Here is a 14,483-nt window from a genome sequence, read left to right as displayed (position 1 = left end):
GGATGCATAGCTCCTGAGCTTGGAGGAGGTAATCTTTGAATATTAACTAGTTTTCTGGGTCCCCTCTTCCCTCCAGGGATTCATCCCATGGCACTCTACCAAGAAGATTCCTGAAGAGGCCAAAGTATGCTCTCCTGAAGTCCAAGGTAGTGAGTTTGTTTTGCGCCCTCCTTGTTGCCCTAAGGATCTTGAACTCCCCAATTTCATGGTCACTGCAGCAAAGCCTTCCCTTGAGTTTCACATTCCCTAGAATAAGGGGTGGATAATGTCCTGGGTCTTCCAGGTCTAACAGCCCTTCCTCAGTGGTGAGAACAAGGTCCAGCTTAGCACCTCTCCTTGTTGGCTTCTCTATCACTTGGCGAAATAAGTTATCATCAATGCATTCCAGGAACCTCCTGGCTTGCTGATGCCCTGCTGTGTTGTCCCTCCAACAGATATTGGAATGATTGAAGTCCTCCTTGAGGACCAGGGCTTGTCAGTGTGAGACTGCTCCTATCTGTCTATAGAGGGCCTCAGTCACTTGATCCTCCTGGTCAGGTGGCCTATAGCACACCCTGACTGTAATGTCACCCTTCTCTGACATATGTAGCCCATCAGTCCCCAGTAGACCAGGTTTCTCAAAGCAAGTCCCATGGTCTAAGCAGCCGAACCTCTGGCTGTGGCACCACTCCTGTAACCGTTTGTTGACTCTCCAGATTTGACTGTCCCTTTCAAACCCCTTCCCTTTGACAGGGAGGATTGATGAAAACCCTACCTGTGCTCCAGAGTCCCTTTCTGCCTCTCCCAGGGCTCTGTAATCCTTCTTAATACTTATCAGACTGCTTCTGGCTGTGTCACTGGTGCCCACATGAAACAACAGCAGTGGAAAATAGTTGGTGGCCTGTACAGCCACATGAAACAACAGCAGTGGAAAATAGTCGGTGGTCTCTACAAGGTGGTCTGTAGTAGTCTCTCAGTGACATCCCTGATATGAGCTCTCATTAAGCAGCACACCTCTCTAGAGAGCTGACCAAGTCAGCAAATGGGTGTTTCTGTACCTGTCCAAAGAGAGTCGTCTCTCAGTGACATCCCTGATATGAGCCCTCGTTAAGTGTCACAGCTCTCTAGAGAGCTGACCAGGTCAGCAAATGGGTTTCTGTACCTGTCTGAAGAGAGTTGCCTACTACGATCACCAGTTACCTTTTCTTAGTTGCATTGGTTGTTATCGTTGCACTGGTTGTTATCCAAGGAGCAGATTGGGCTGCCTTACTCGGCTCCAGCGTCTCTCCTGATGTGATAAGCAGACTGGGCTGCCTTACTCAGCTCCAGTGTCTCTCCTGATGTGATGGGTCTTTGCTCTTCAATCTGCAGAGCAGTGAAGCAGTTCTGCAAGGGCACCTCAGGCTTTGGGGGCAGCCTCTTCCTCCTGCTGGTCCTTGACAGAACCACAATGACCTCTCCTTCCAATGATACTGTTGTTGCTACCACATATAGTGCCTGCAAGGGCACCTCAGGCTTTGGGGGAAGCTTCTTCCTCCTGCTGGTCCTTGGCAGAATCACTATGACCTCTCCTTCCACTGATACTGTTGTTGCTATCACATATAGTGCTTGTCCCCTTAAGTTTCATATGCAGCAATCCTATATATTAACACAGTCCTATCCACCTACTGGAAGGTTTTTACAAATGAAAATTAATTGTAAAGGAGACACTGTCCAGTCTTATAATTCAGGGATAAAGAACATCTTATCCAATTTAATTGTAAAGGAGACACTGTCCAGTCTTACAATTCAGGGATAAAGAACACCTTATCCAGTCTGCTTGAGTCTACACAGATAATTATTAATGTCTATTTATTTGTAATTTATACATGATTGCAGAAATTATAACCATCCCCAGATAATCTCCTCTGTAGCAAGTGTAATGGAAGGATATGCAGCTTTCCACAACTTGTTAAAATCTTATGTCCTGCACCTAAGCAAGTGTAATGGAAGGATATGCAGCTTTGCACGACTTGCTAAAATCTTATGTCCTGCACCTGTTTACGGTACTACAAGTAAAAGTTCACCCACCCCTTTTCTCAGCAGATGTTCATGGTTCTTTCTAATAGATGCAAATTGTTGTCATTGTTAACCCCTTTTCTCAGCAGATGTTCATGGTTCCTTCTAATAGATGCAAATCGTTGTCACTGCTGTGTTTGGGAACTACAAATTGAAATTGCTCCTCTGTTACTTTCCTCTTTCTTTTTTTTTTCTTTGTACACTTGTGCATTCTCCTCTGTTACTTTCCTCTTTCTTTTTTTCTTTGTACACTTGTGCATCTTATTTACTTTGTTCACCAAATAATTTTAGAAAAATCTTAATGCAGTAAAACGAAAGCTGTTCTTAAATCTTTTTTTTTTTTTTTAAATGGTCTAGGTAAAATTCAGTCTGATCACTTCTCAGTAGGTGTGCCATAACAAAAAATCTACATAATTTTAGAAAAATCTTAATGCAGTAAAATGAAAGCTGTTCTTAAATCTTTTTTTTTCAAATGGCCTAAGTAAAATTCAGTTTGATCACTTCTCTGTAGGTGTGCCATAACAAAAAATCTACCCTCATAAAGAAATCCTGTGTCTCCAGCTGGGCCCTGGGACCTTTGGAGTGTCTGATGATGCTGGCGTGTGATTAAATCTTGTCTTTATTTTTCACTTGTTACTACTTTTTGTTTTTCCCCTGTGTCTCCAGCTGGGCCCTGGGACCTTCGGGGTTTCTGATGATGCTGGCGTGTGACTAAATCTTGTCAGTGTTTATTTTTCACTTGTTATTACTTTTTGGTTTTTGCTTTGGCTTACTTCATCTACCCAGCAAACCCTGAAGCATCAAAAAAGTTTACTTGCCTAACATTAACCAGGGTGGTCTCATTATACAGCTTTAAGCTTTTCTAGGATCAGAGTTTTTGATTGCACATTTGAATCAGGAGAAGTCCTTTTGTAGGTAAGGTAGCTAGCACAGCAGGGCTACGGTCCTAGCCTACTGCTCTGCACATTTGAATCAGGAGAAGTCCTTTTGCAGGTAAGGTAGCTAGCACAGCGGGGCTACGGTCCTAGCCTACTGCCTCTTGGTAATACTATAAGGTAAATAAATAACAGTGGTTGAATCACATAAGAAGAGATAGCTTCTAATTGAAAAAATCCTTGGTAATACTATAAGGTAAATAAATAACAGTGGTGTGAATCACATCAGAAGAGATAGCTTCTAATTGAAAATCAAACATAAACAAAGAAAAAATGCACAGAGGACTGCATTCGTTGCTGATGATTCAAATTAATTAGCAGCTTCCTTCCCCTTACAGCGAGAAATGGCATATAACAAATAAGCAGCTGTACAAAATCAACAAACTTCACTTACTATATGCACCACTGGAGCTTGTTGCAGATGTGTATTTTTAGAAAATTATGTCCTAAGCACTCCTAATTTTGCTCATGTTTGTATAATGAGTATTGTGTTCTAATATATTTTTAATGTGCAACTTACCCCTTACTGCCAGACATTCTTTGAATGAAACTTTGCTTCTCCATGAGTATTTCTGCATAAATATTTTATAACTGAACTAAATAAAAAATCACCTTATAACTACTCGAGGTTAAACTGCTGAAAAACTACAAGCAATTCAATTTTGCTTTCACATTTGTTCCTGGTATTTTGTAAGGAAATCTCACTGAGGCAAACTCTCAGCTTTACTCCAGTTCACACTAAAGGATAAGACAATGAGTTCATTTTCAACATGAATAGGAATGAAACACAATGTGTTACTGATACAGGGCACCTTTGCTATAATTGAAATTATAGAGTAGTGCCTGCAGACCTATTTAAACCTGGCATAAAAAAACACAGCTTTCTACACCATACAGACTCTGTAGTTCCTGAGTCCCTTTGAAATCGAGGTACGCTATGATGACAAATAAATATAGAATGTTTTTATTTACAATGTGAGAGAAATCAACAGCACAGAAAAAATAAAAATTGTCTGTTAGCTAATTGTCTTCTTCTGAATAGTGTTAGAAATGACCTGAGTGAAATTAAGTTGCCTTTTGTGATCAAACAGAATGCTGGAACAACACACTGTGAAAAGAGTCAACTTTGTGTCAACAGTGTGTATCTGTAATTGGTTTAAAATAGATTTTTAAAATATGGGTCACTTACTACCTGCAATCTTGTTATACCAACATAGAGGAAGAAAAAGAGAAAGCAATGAAGTACAATGACAGATGCACAGGTGTTTAGGGAATACTCCTATGAGGATGGTATTCCTCATTTCTTTATCTTTATGATTGAGAAAGTCCGAACAAAATTATTTCCAGAAAATTAATAAGAGAATAGGGACACATAAAAATGTTTCATTACAAGATGCAAACAAACCCTGGAAGCACAAGCATGCAAACTGCAATCAGTATAAAAGCACAAAATCAAAAAAGCGATTGCTTCAAATTGCAATTAACCCCAGTCAGGACAGTTTGCTGCCACTGCTGAATGTGATCCTTTTTCTTTGTTGATCATCAGAATCAAAATCCCATGACTAATATATTTAATCATTTTTGCTACAATTAATAAATGCCTTAGGGGTCTACATAGCAATCCTTCACACAGGAAAGATATACCAGAAGTTTGATTAAATGTAACTAAAAGACATTTATTTTGCTGTAAACTGTATAGCATGAGAGCATCATCCTCTTCAAGAGCCAGGAGAGGAATTAGGCTGAGCCTCAGGCAAGGTCAACTGCATTTCGTGATAAAGAACTGTAGCAAACTCAGGGTACTTTGGCAAACTTGCAAAAGCAAAGATCTGTTTAACTTAAGAAAACCACTTACGAAGACAAGTCAGTAAAGATCATCATGAGTTCATGGTCTTGAAGAACACAAATTTCTCTAACCAGAGTAGAAAGCCTAACTAGCATGGTGAAGGCTTACGGTATAGCTTGGAGTGCTACTTAAGATTATGCGGACACACAAACACTGAAATCAAAAGGCTTTGCTTCGCTGCCTGCCTCATTAACGAGCATGTTGCTTCATCTTAAATAATAACTGCAGCCTCTGCCAGGCCTTGGCTGAATTCCGTCCAGCTTCAGTGCATCTTCCCTGAAATGCTAAAGCATTGATCCAGGAAAATGGAAAATAATGTCCCATCTTCAGAAAGTGCCTGGCTGTGTAGGTGTTTACAGCCCTTTACTCCCAGCCTCATATCCCATATAATCTGTCCTGCCTCCTTGTTGGACTTTTCTAGGGCTCTTTTTAGTCCTAACTTAAAAACAAATATGTACACTTTAAACAATTAATTTTAAAATGCAGCCTTATATGTAGGAGCATTGGCACAGGAAAACAGAAGGTAACCTGAAGTGCAGGAGTTCCAATGTGTGGCCAGTGGTGAAAAACATGGGACTGTCATAGAAAAACTTTCCCAGAGAAAAAAAAAAAATGCTTCAAACTACACATTTACTTCATATTCTGTACCTGTGTGTCCTGGACTGGTGGCAGAATACTGCTCTAGAAAACAGCTCCCTGGTGTCAGTTTCAGGTTAAGTATTTTCTGTCAGCACATACAAATTACACGCTTAAAAGTAGTTTCCAAACAACTATCCAGGTGGATTCCTGACTACGTGTTGAATCTAGGTCTGGACCTTCACACATACTTTGGAAACATTTTGGAGAGGGGGTATGCAGCAGAGTGTCATCTCCACAGATGATCTCCTGAACTTTGTGGATAGCCAGAACCTTAGCAGTCACTAGATTATTTCCACATGCAGCTGCAAAGAGTTAGGGGCAGAAACTAAGAAAAGTACCACTGCCACAGGTAAAGTTACCTAGGCTGCAGAGTAGCTGGAAACCCTACAACCTACTGAGCAGGGTTTGCACAAATCTAGATGTCAACAGGTTTGAAAGATAAGGCTCATTTGCTGCCCCTACCAGCTCACAGAGTTTCTCCTTGGTGAGGAGGAGACTGTGAAATAAGGCTTGCACTTCTGAGGAAGAGATATACATAGGTTTCATTACTGAGGAAAGCAGAAAATAACTCAACACCTGTAACGCTGTTTAGAACTGGAGGTGTGGAACAGCATATGATGCTATTAGCACTTAAAATAAATGGAAGTATTCACACTGCATAGTTTTGAAGCACCTGCCCTGTTCTGTGTGTATGAGTTTATGCTCTGAATTGCTTGGAGATGCCAATGTCCCTCCAGTCACTGCAGAGACTTCTCTGGGTACTAGTCTAACTGTATTGTTATAGTGGGAAACTGTCAGCTTCAGGTCCAGGACTTAATTCTTGATCAGCCACACCACCTACATATTGATGTGTGTGCTCTCGCTCCTTTTTGGCCTGTGACAGTTGGGCCTCTGGGTGGTAAAACCTAAATGCAGAGGAACAGAACACGGGTATTTGAGTCCAACCCCAGCTGCAATATGGATGCACCTATGTTGTGTCGGTGTCCAGCTGGCTGACTGGCCCAAGGTACCTGAGCCATATAAACTATATATAACCTTTATGTGTTATGTGTTTATGTGGTGGTGTTGGGTTGGACTTGATGATCCTTGAGGTCTTTTCCAACCTTAATGATTCTATGATTCTATGATTTTTATACCTTACCCCAGAACCAAGATGTTCAGCTGTGTGCCACCCTTGCCATCCCACAACAGCAAGCCCTATCTGACAGGCTGCAGAGGAGCCCTTTAATTTAATAAATTACTCTATCATATGTCTGGAGAAGAGTTAAAGGAATATGGGATAAAATCAAGTATGTGTAAATGTTTGCAAAGAACATGTCAGGATTCATAGGTTTTATAGGTTTGCTGCTAACAAGATTTCTTGCCAACAGTATGAAAATATCTTGTGGAAGATGGTGGGGTTCACAGTTCTGGTTCACGCAGGCACAATGGAGAAATAAAAATGTAAATTTAAGAAGTTGAAGGAAGTGCGTAGATACTTACCCAGCACATTTTACCTGTTGTTGCTACAAGAAAGAAACAATATTTTTGTCCTGGAAATCACAACCAGACCTCTTATGGCAGGCAGTCAACACAGGTGTGACTCTTACAAAGGCACATTTGAAAGCCCACAGTCTAGTTTTAGTGTTTGTGAGGACAGAACTTAATTGCCCACAGACAATGCACCAACCTACTCTCAGCTACCACCTCCGTCAAGACACCAGGTGAAGCTGTTGATACTGATATTTGCATTGCTAGAATGTCGAGAAGAAATGAAGTTACTAGAAGAACAGAAAACAGGGACAAACGCCCAATGAGTTTCATTTAGGGAGCACATGCTCTCTGCCACTCTGCCCTAATATTTGGATATTTGTTTGGACATATGTACTACATCTGTATGAAGAAAAATCCTCTGAAATAATCTTGCAGCTTAATCACCACTTTGTGTGGTCTTTCTTAAAAAAAATCTGAGGCTAATCACGTCAGCATTATACCTTGCTGTGGGTTGACCCTGGCTGGACTCCAGGTGCCCACCAAAGCCACTCTATCACTCCCCTCCTCAGCTGGACAGGGGAGAGAAAATATAAAGGCTTAAAAAAAAATTTTAAAATTTATATTTTAAAATATAAACACCTCACAGCATGGGCTACACCTCGATATGTACAGCAAACCCACCCACTCCGCTGTGCAGTGCACATATCTCAAAAATTCCGCAGACTGCTCTTTTGTATGGCCAGATCCCTTCCCAGCCCCATTAGCAACATGTTGTCTCTCACAGGCCTCTCACAGACCAGCTTCTCCTCACTTTATTGAACTTACAAAGTTTCTTCTCTTCTCCATTAGTCTAATCTGTGAGCTGGTCACGGGCACATTTCAGAGCAATGACATTTCTCTCAGACTCCTGAACAACCAGAAATAGCTGGTGTGCCATCTGTTTCCATACAATACTTCTGGAACTCATTTTGCAAAATACGGTTTCCATTCATTTTTTATTGAAGCCTAGTTAAGCCATGCTTTCAAACAAAGTTAATAAAGGTAATAAGTTTGATTAAGATTTTTGAGCAACTGAGTTTGTTTCTTTTCTCTTTTTTTTCCCATTGTTTTTCAGAGGTCCTTAATGCTTCAGTTGCTCCTGGTCAATTGTTGTGCCCAACTGTATTTCTATAAAGAGAGGACTCTTTCATTCAGGCTTTGCAATAGAAAGGAGGTTTAGACATCAAAAGAAAAGCCACTAAATGGCATGAGGGAAGCTTTGGACTATATTTCATCAGAGGTACCTGTTTCTGTTCCCAAGATTTGAGAGGTCAGTTCTTTGGCTTGCAATTCACTCACATCTTGTGAAGAAAGTTGCAAGAAGGAAGAGGGAGGGAGTTAATTGGGGCACTGTGGGTAGTCACCTTCATCCTGGTGTTTTACAAGCATGGTTGGTCAGCTTAAATGTGATCCACCTATTGGCTGCCTTTAGCCCTTGTCCAAAATCTCTGTTCAGTTGAGGGTGAGCCATGGTCTGAGCTCCCTAACCTGAAACTACCACCCACATGAAGGCAGCATTGCCTTCAAGGAGGGACAATTCAGCTTCAGGCAGAGTAACCACATTTACCCAAGGGTCAAGGATAGAGTAAGGGGTGAGAAATCTTTTTGTCTCATGAGCTCCCAGTCTCTCCCCTGTCATTTACCAAGCCTGATGGTGGACTTGGCTGAACTCCCTCACTGCAGCTGTCTGGGTGCCCTGGGAGCAAAAATGTGCTTGAGGAGGCTGCAGCTGTGACTGGCACAGCCCCGTACATGAACACAGGGGCACAGGGGATGTGCCTAAGCATAGTGACTCAGAGGAGTTGGGCAGGTAATAGACGGGGTGGCTCATGGTGGAGGGAAGCAAAGGCCACCAAGAGCTACTACTGCACTTAATCTGTCCTTCCTCCCTGACTGACAAACTTCACATTCACGCTGGTGCCAAGAACAATAGTGACTTGCCTTAAGTCCACGCATATTACCAATGCTAAAGGGAATTTTAAAGGCTATTTAAATACAGAGTACTTAATCACTGAGTAAGTGAAAGTTTTTTGGATAATGCAGTTCTGAAGTTTAATGTGAATCTCAAAATCTTTTTTCTCATTATTTTGTACTTTTTTAATCTTCAAAATTTCATCAAACCATAGAGTATATGTAGAGTCCTGGAAATTGCCACAGAAAAGTGGTACAGGTAGTTCTGCTGCTAAGGCACTTCTCAATTAAATACACTGTAATTTATTTAAAGGCAAAAAATTTGAAATCCTCACCAGAGACATGTTTTTTTTGTTGGTGGTTTTTTTTTTTTTTTTTTTTTTAAATCCTGTCTAGCCCTCCTCTTCCGTTGTAGCTATGTCATGGAGCAGAGAAAGAAGAATTAAAGCCACTCCACTACTGAGTTCTCAAGGAGCTCCAATGCACAAGGCAGAAAAAAAACCCCAAACTGTTCCTTGGCATTGTCTCACTTCCTCATCTCCAGCTAATTAGTGCTTTTCACTCTACGTACATTATCAAATGTTTGTCCATTGGGTAACTTTCTCTAAAACAGAGTTTTCTCCTAGATTTTGAAGCAGTGAAAAGTGAGTGTCACATAACATCCAGAAGAACCCTTCAATCCTCTCTCTGAACTGCTAGCACTGCAGCTTGCTCTGCTGTGCAGAGAAAATTTGCTTGGTCACAGGCTTTCCAGAGTGGTCCAAACTGTTGTTAAAATTCTCTCTCTTAAGGTAAACAACTCTCTTAGTGCCTGGATTAACATTGCATTTAGCTAAGGATGAAAGAGCAAACCACATCCCATCCTTATACTCCCTGTCAAGAGCATTCCCTCCTTCATTACCAGCTGCTTTGCAGGCTCCTTCAGGCAGCAGGAGCCCAGCCCTCACTGCCCAGTCCTTCAGGCACAATTTTCCTGGCACTGCTTGTTCATAAATTCCCCAGCTAGGGATGCATTTTCACTGGAGCAAGCAGCACATTCAGAAGAAGTAAGTTAGTTTTCTTTTGTTAGTTAAATCTCTCCAACTGGAATGATTTCTTAACCTTGGAATAGACTGTGATTTATGTGGCAGTGCAGTTTTAGCAATTTAGCTTCAAATTAACTCAGGAAACCTATATAATACCACTAATAATCATGTATATTAACTGCTGTTTACATTGGTACAAACTAAACCCAAATACATCAGATTAAAGCTACTGCAAGAGTTTCCAAATAAGTGCTTACATCAGTTTAATTTTTAAACAAGTGTAAAAAATAAACCATTTAAACTGGTGTCATTCCTCTTTACAAAAAGCACTTAAACATGTAAAGTAGATATCTGTAGTCCATTGTCAACCAAAACAATTACAATATCAAAAACATTTCTCAGTGTTTTACACCTATTTACTTTTACTCGGGTTTCACCGTGCCACCAGAACATTGCCTACTAAGTAATGAGGAAGAAAATGGTTGGGAAAAAAAAAAAAAAAAAAAAAGTGATTCCAGCTTTCCTAGAGTGTGCTAGCAGCCATCTTCTCTCTTGTACTGGACTGAAAATTATTGTGAATACATATTTCAAGGGACATTTCACAAAATACTGTCGAGCTTGGAAGGAACTTCAGAAACACAGAAAGACAGTCTCAATTCCCTTAAGCAGTTCAAAAAACAGAAATTTTTGCAGGCTACAATATATAATGATCACATTAATGATAAATTAAGTCATTTAACTTTCCTTTCAGAACAAAGGGAAACTACTTAATGTGGCATGAGGCTGTTTGACCCTGTACGCTGCCAAGCTTTTAAACCAGGATTTTTTTCCAAAAAGAGTGAAAGCAAATTGGCCCAGTCCTAATGAAGGTTATTTGTGGTATGAGTCCGGTATTAATAATAAACAACTATAACTATGCCAATTGCAGTTCTAGTTCTTTTACAGGATCCTTTTTCGACTTTTGCCGAGCCATAACTCAGCACTGTGGAGAAGAGAGCCAGCTTCACAGAGGACTGCAATCTGACACTATGACCAGATAAAAGCCAGTGTTCTAGATGCTGACACATCATTCAAAAGATAAATTCACAGGATAGTTTACCATCAGAGGAACAGGTACATGTGCAAGAGCTGTTACCAGGAAATGTCACACTAAAATTATTTTCTTTACAACCTCAAATGAAAAAAATATGAATTTGAGGTATGACTCTTATTTGCAGTAAAGCTTCTTTTAATTGAAGTGACAGTGCAAAAGCTTTCAAGTGAGTTTGAATTATACTTTCTACACCTTAAAAGCTTTTTATCTTGTCAAAATGATTTTAAGAAATTTCTGTATAAATATGGTTCCAGTAAGGTAACCAAGCACCCTGCCTTTTTTCCTGAGACACCTGATTTTTTCCCTGATCGAGTGATAAATTATTTAGGAGGTCCTAATGGCCCCTGCTCTAAAATTAACACTGTGAAAAGTTTTCCACAGTGCAGATATGGAGTGCCTCCATTTAATGTGGCATGTCTTACAGAATTATGTTTCAAAGAGAAACTGTACCAAATAATTAATTTGTGTCAATATTTTTCCAACATCCCAGATAAAAATAAGCAAAGCTTATTAGGTAATGCTGTAGATAGACAGGCAGATAGATAATAGATAGGCTGAGAATGGCTAGTGTTAAAAACATTAGCATCAAAACAACTTTTTTTTTTTTTTTTTTTTTTTTTTTTTTTGGCTATCGCTCTATCTTCTGTGAGGTGGAGGAAAAGGAAAAGGGAGCTATGTGTTAGCATGTTAAATAGAGTAATACCCTTCTGCATCCAAGGTTTGTTGCTGGAGCCACAGCTGCTATCCTCCTTTCTCTCTTAACAAAGAGTCAACTTGCAATTTTGATTCCTTCATCAACCAAATGAAACTTCTTCTACAAATATTTCAGAAGAAAATGGTCTCAAATAAATTTTAGAGGTGTGGGATTGTCCCACCTGAGAATGTGTGGCACAGTAAGACAGAAAGGAGAGAGCCCTTTTTAAGAGCACGTCTGCGGGTTTTCTCAGGCAAGAAGCAGGAGTGCCTGTTGGGAAAGCCTTGATTTCTAAGAACCACCTAAGAGAAACTGTTAGGCTGAGTCCTCAGCTTGGCATTCCCATTTTTTAAAGGTAGAAAACTGTCATGCACATTTTGCTGGCTGAACTTTATTAAAAGGGTTATTTATCTTAACAGCAACTAGACCTTTTATATCTACAAAGCTACAATCTCTGCAAATACCTACATAGATATTTAAAATTGTGTTCTGAAGTCAATTGGGCAGCTTTTATGCATACTGCTGAGTGTGCATCTAAGCATTTGCAGCATACAAGCATTTATCAGTAGAGAAAGACACATAGAATCATAGAATCATGGAATGGTTTGGGCTGGAAAGGACCTTAAATATCATCTAGTTCCAACCGCCCTGCCATGGACAGGGACACCCTCCACTAGACCAGGTTGCTCAAAGTCTCATCCAGCCTGGCCTTGAACACCTCCAGGGATGGGGCATCCACAGCTTCCCTGGGCAACCTGTTCCAGTGCCTCACCATCCTCACAGTAAAGAATTTCTTCCTAATATCTAGTCTAAATCTGCCCTCTTCCAGTTTAAATCCATTACCCCTCGTCCTGTCACTACATGCCCTTTTAGAAAGCCCCTCCCCATCCCTCCTGTAGCCCCCTTTAAGAAGGCTGCTATAAGGTTGACTCGGAGCCTTCTCTTCTCCAGGCTGAACAATCCCAACTCTCTCAGCCTGTCCTCACAGGGGAGGTGCTTCAGCCCTCTGATCATCTTCATGGCCCTCCTCTGGACCTGCTCCAATAGCTCGACATCCTTCTTGGCGTTGGGGGTCCCAGAGCTGGACACAGTACTGCAAATGGGGCCTCACAAGAGGAGAGCAGAGGGGCAGATTCACCTCCCTTTACCTGCTGGCCATGCTCTTCTTGATGCAGCCCAGGACATGGTTGGCCTTCTGGGCTGTGATTGCACACTGCCGGCTCGTGTTCAGTTTTTCATCTACCGATACCCCCAAATCCATCTCCTCAGGGCTGCACTCAAGAATGTTTAGGAATGCTTCTCATGAATCATACTGATCTGCTTAAGTTATTGTTCAGGAAAGGCATTATGCTGCTCATTTCAAGATACTCTTTCTCCTAATTACAGTTCCAGGCACACTGTCCTTATTAGAACAGCAGCAAGTGGAAGCACTATCAAGACATGTAATTTTTGGAAGGTCACTTAAGTAATAAGAAGGCTAAAAAATACTCTACAGTTTCAGTGACTTATTATTCAGTTGTATCTTAAGGGAAAAAAAAGCACCATTTATCCTTTCATATCCTCAAATGCATAAGATTCATAGTTCTCATAAGGTTCAAAGACTTACTAATCATTGGGATTTCTAGTTCCCTGAAGTTTAATGGTACCAGATACGACAGTCTAGTACCTTTTCTTTTGAACTGCCTCCAGATGGGGATGAGACAGCAACAGGGAGAGGAATGTTTTTATTCAGTTTAGTCACATGAGCACTGCAATGCAAACTGTGAAGTTTACTTCAGGCCCATTGCCTCATTACACCTGAATCCCATCTCGTAGGACAGGTATCCCCACAGAGGAAGAGAAAGTGGGTGTTTCCTTCCTCTCTGTGTTGCCCTGGACACTTCATCACCAGAATGACAGTCAATCCCAAGAGTGCTGCAGGGCAGTCAGTCTCTGTTTTGTCTGCTAACCACGCTGACACTGAAGCGATGCCCCAGCACCAGAGTATTAGGATGTGTGAGATCGCAAGCGCAAAAAGGATAGAGGGACTAAATACCCCACCAGAGCTACTCAGAATTAATGGAGAGCTACTTGATGTAGCCATGGCCCCTCTGCAACAGCGTGCTCCCTCTGCACTCTTCCAGGCTGAGAGCAGCACCTGCGGATGTAGAGGGAGAGAGGAAGAAAAGCTGCATGTTAGTTCAACATGTCCTTCTCCTGCGGGAGTGGAAGCTATTCCTTTCTTTCTATTCCTCCTGCAGGGTTAGCCAGCTGTCTTAGATGGCCATAGGCAAAACATCATCTCAGAAAATGTCCTAATACACCATACTTTTACAGCCACAAAGACCAGAATGTATTCTTTTCACCAGGCATGGAAGATGTGAACAATGTATGAAATGATGGCACAGCTCAGTATTTCTTAAGAGATTTGGGCAATTTGAAGTCTAGTTTTCCCCACACTTGCAGAAACTAAAGAGCATACATACCCTTTGTGCATTTGAGTAGTATTCCCTTCCTTCAGAAAACTCACATTTTGAATGAATGACTAGTAGCTATAAAAACAACCTGAAATACTTGCAAGTTTTGCAAATCAATGTCATGAGTAAGTTCAGCATTAAAGTTTAGCATTAGATAAAGTTTAGCATTTTTGCCTAGTTTTTTGGTTTTGGATTTTTTTTTCTTCAGTTTCAATTGTAACAGACCCTCATAACTATTTTGCATTAAGCTAAAACGCTGACTGCAGAACAGCATTTGCTCTCTTCAGGAAGAAAATGAAGGAGTTTGCAATATTCTGAGAAGCTCTTCACTGCTG

The sequence above is a fragment of the Pterocles gutturalis genome, unplaced genomic scaffold (genome assembly GCF_000699245.1).
Source record: "Pterocles gutturalis isolate BGI_N339 unplaced genomic scaffold, ASM69924v1 scaffold5062, whole genome shotgun sequence".
NCBI classification, from domain to species: domain Eukaryota; kingdom Metazoa; phylum Chordata; class Aves; order Pterocliformes; family Pteroclidae; genus Pterocles; species Pterocles gutturalis.
The sequence above is the reverse complement of the archived record's forward strand: the minus strand, read 5'-3'. Positions refer to the sequence as shown.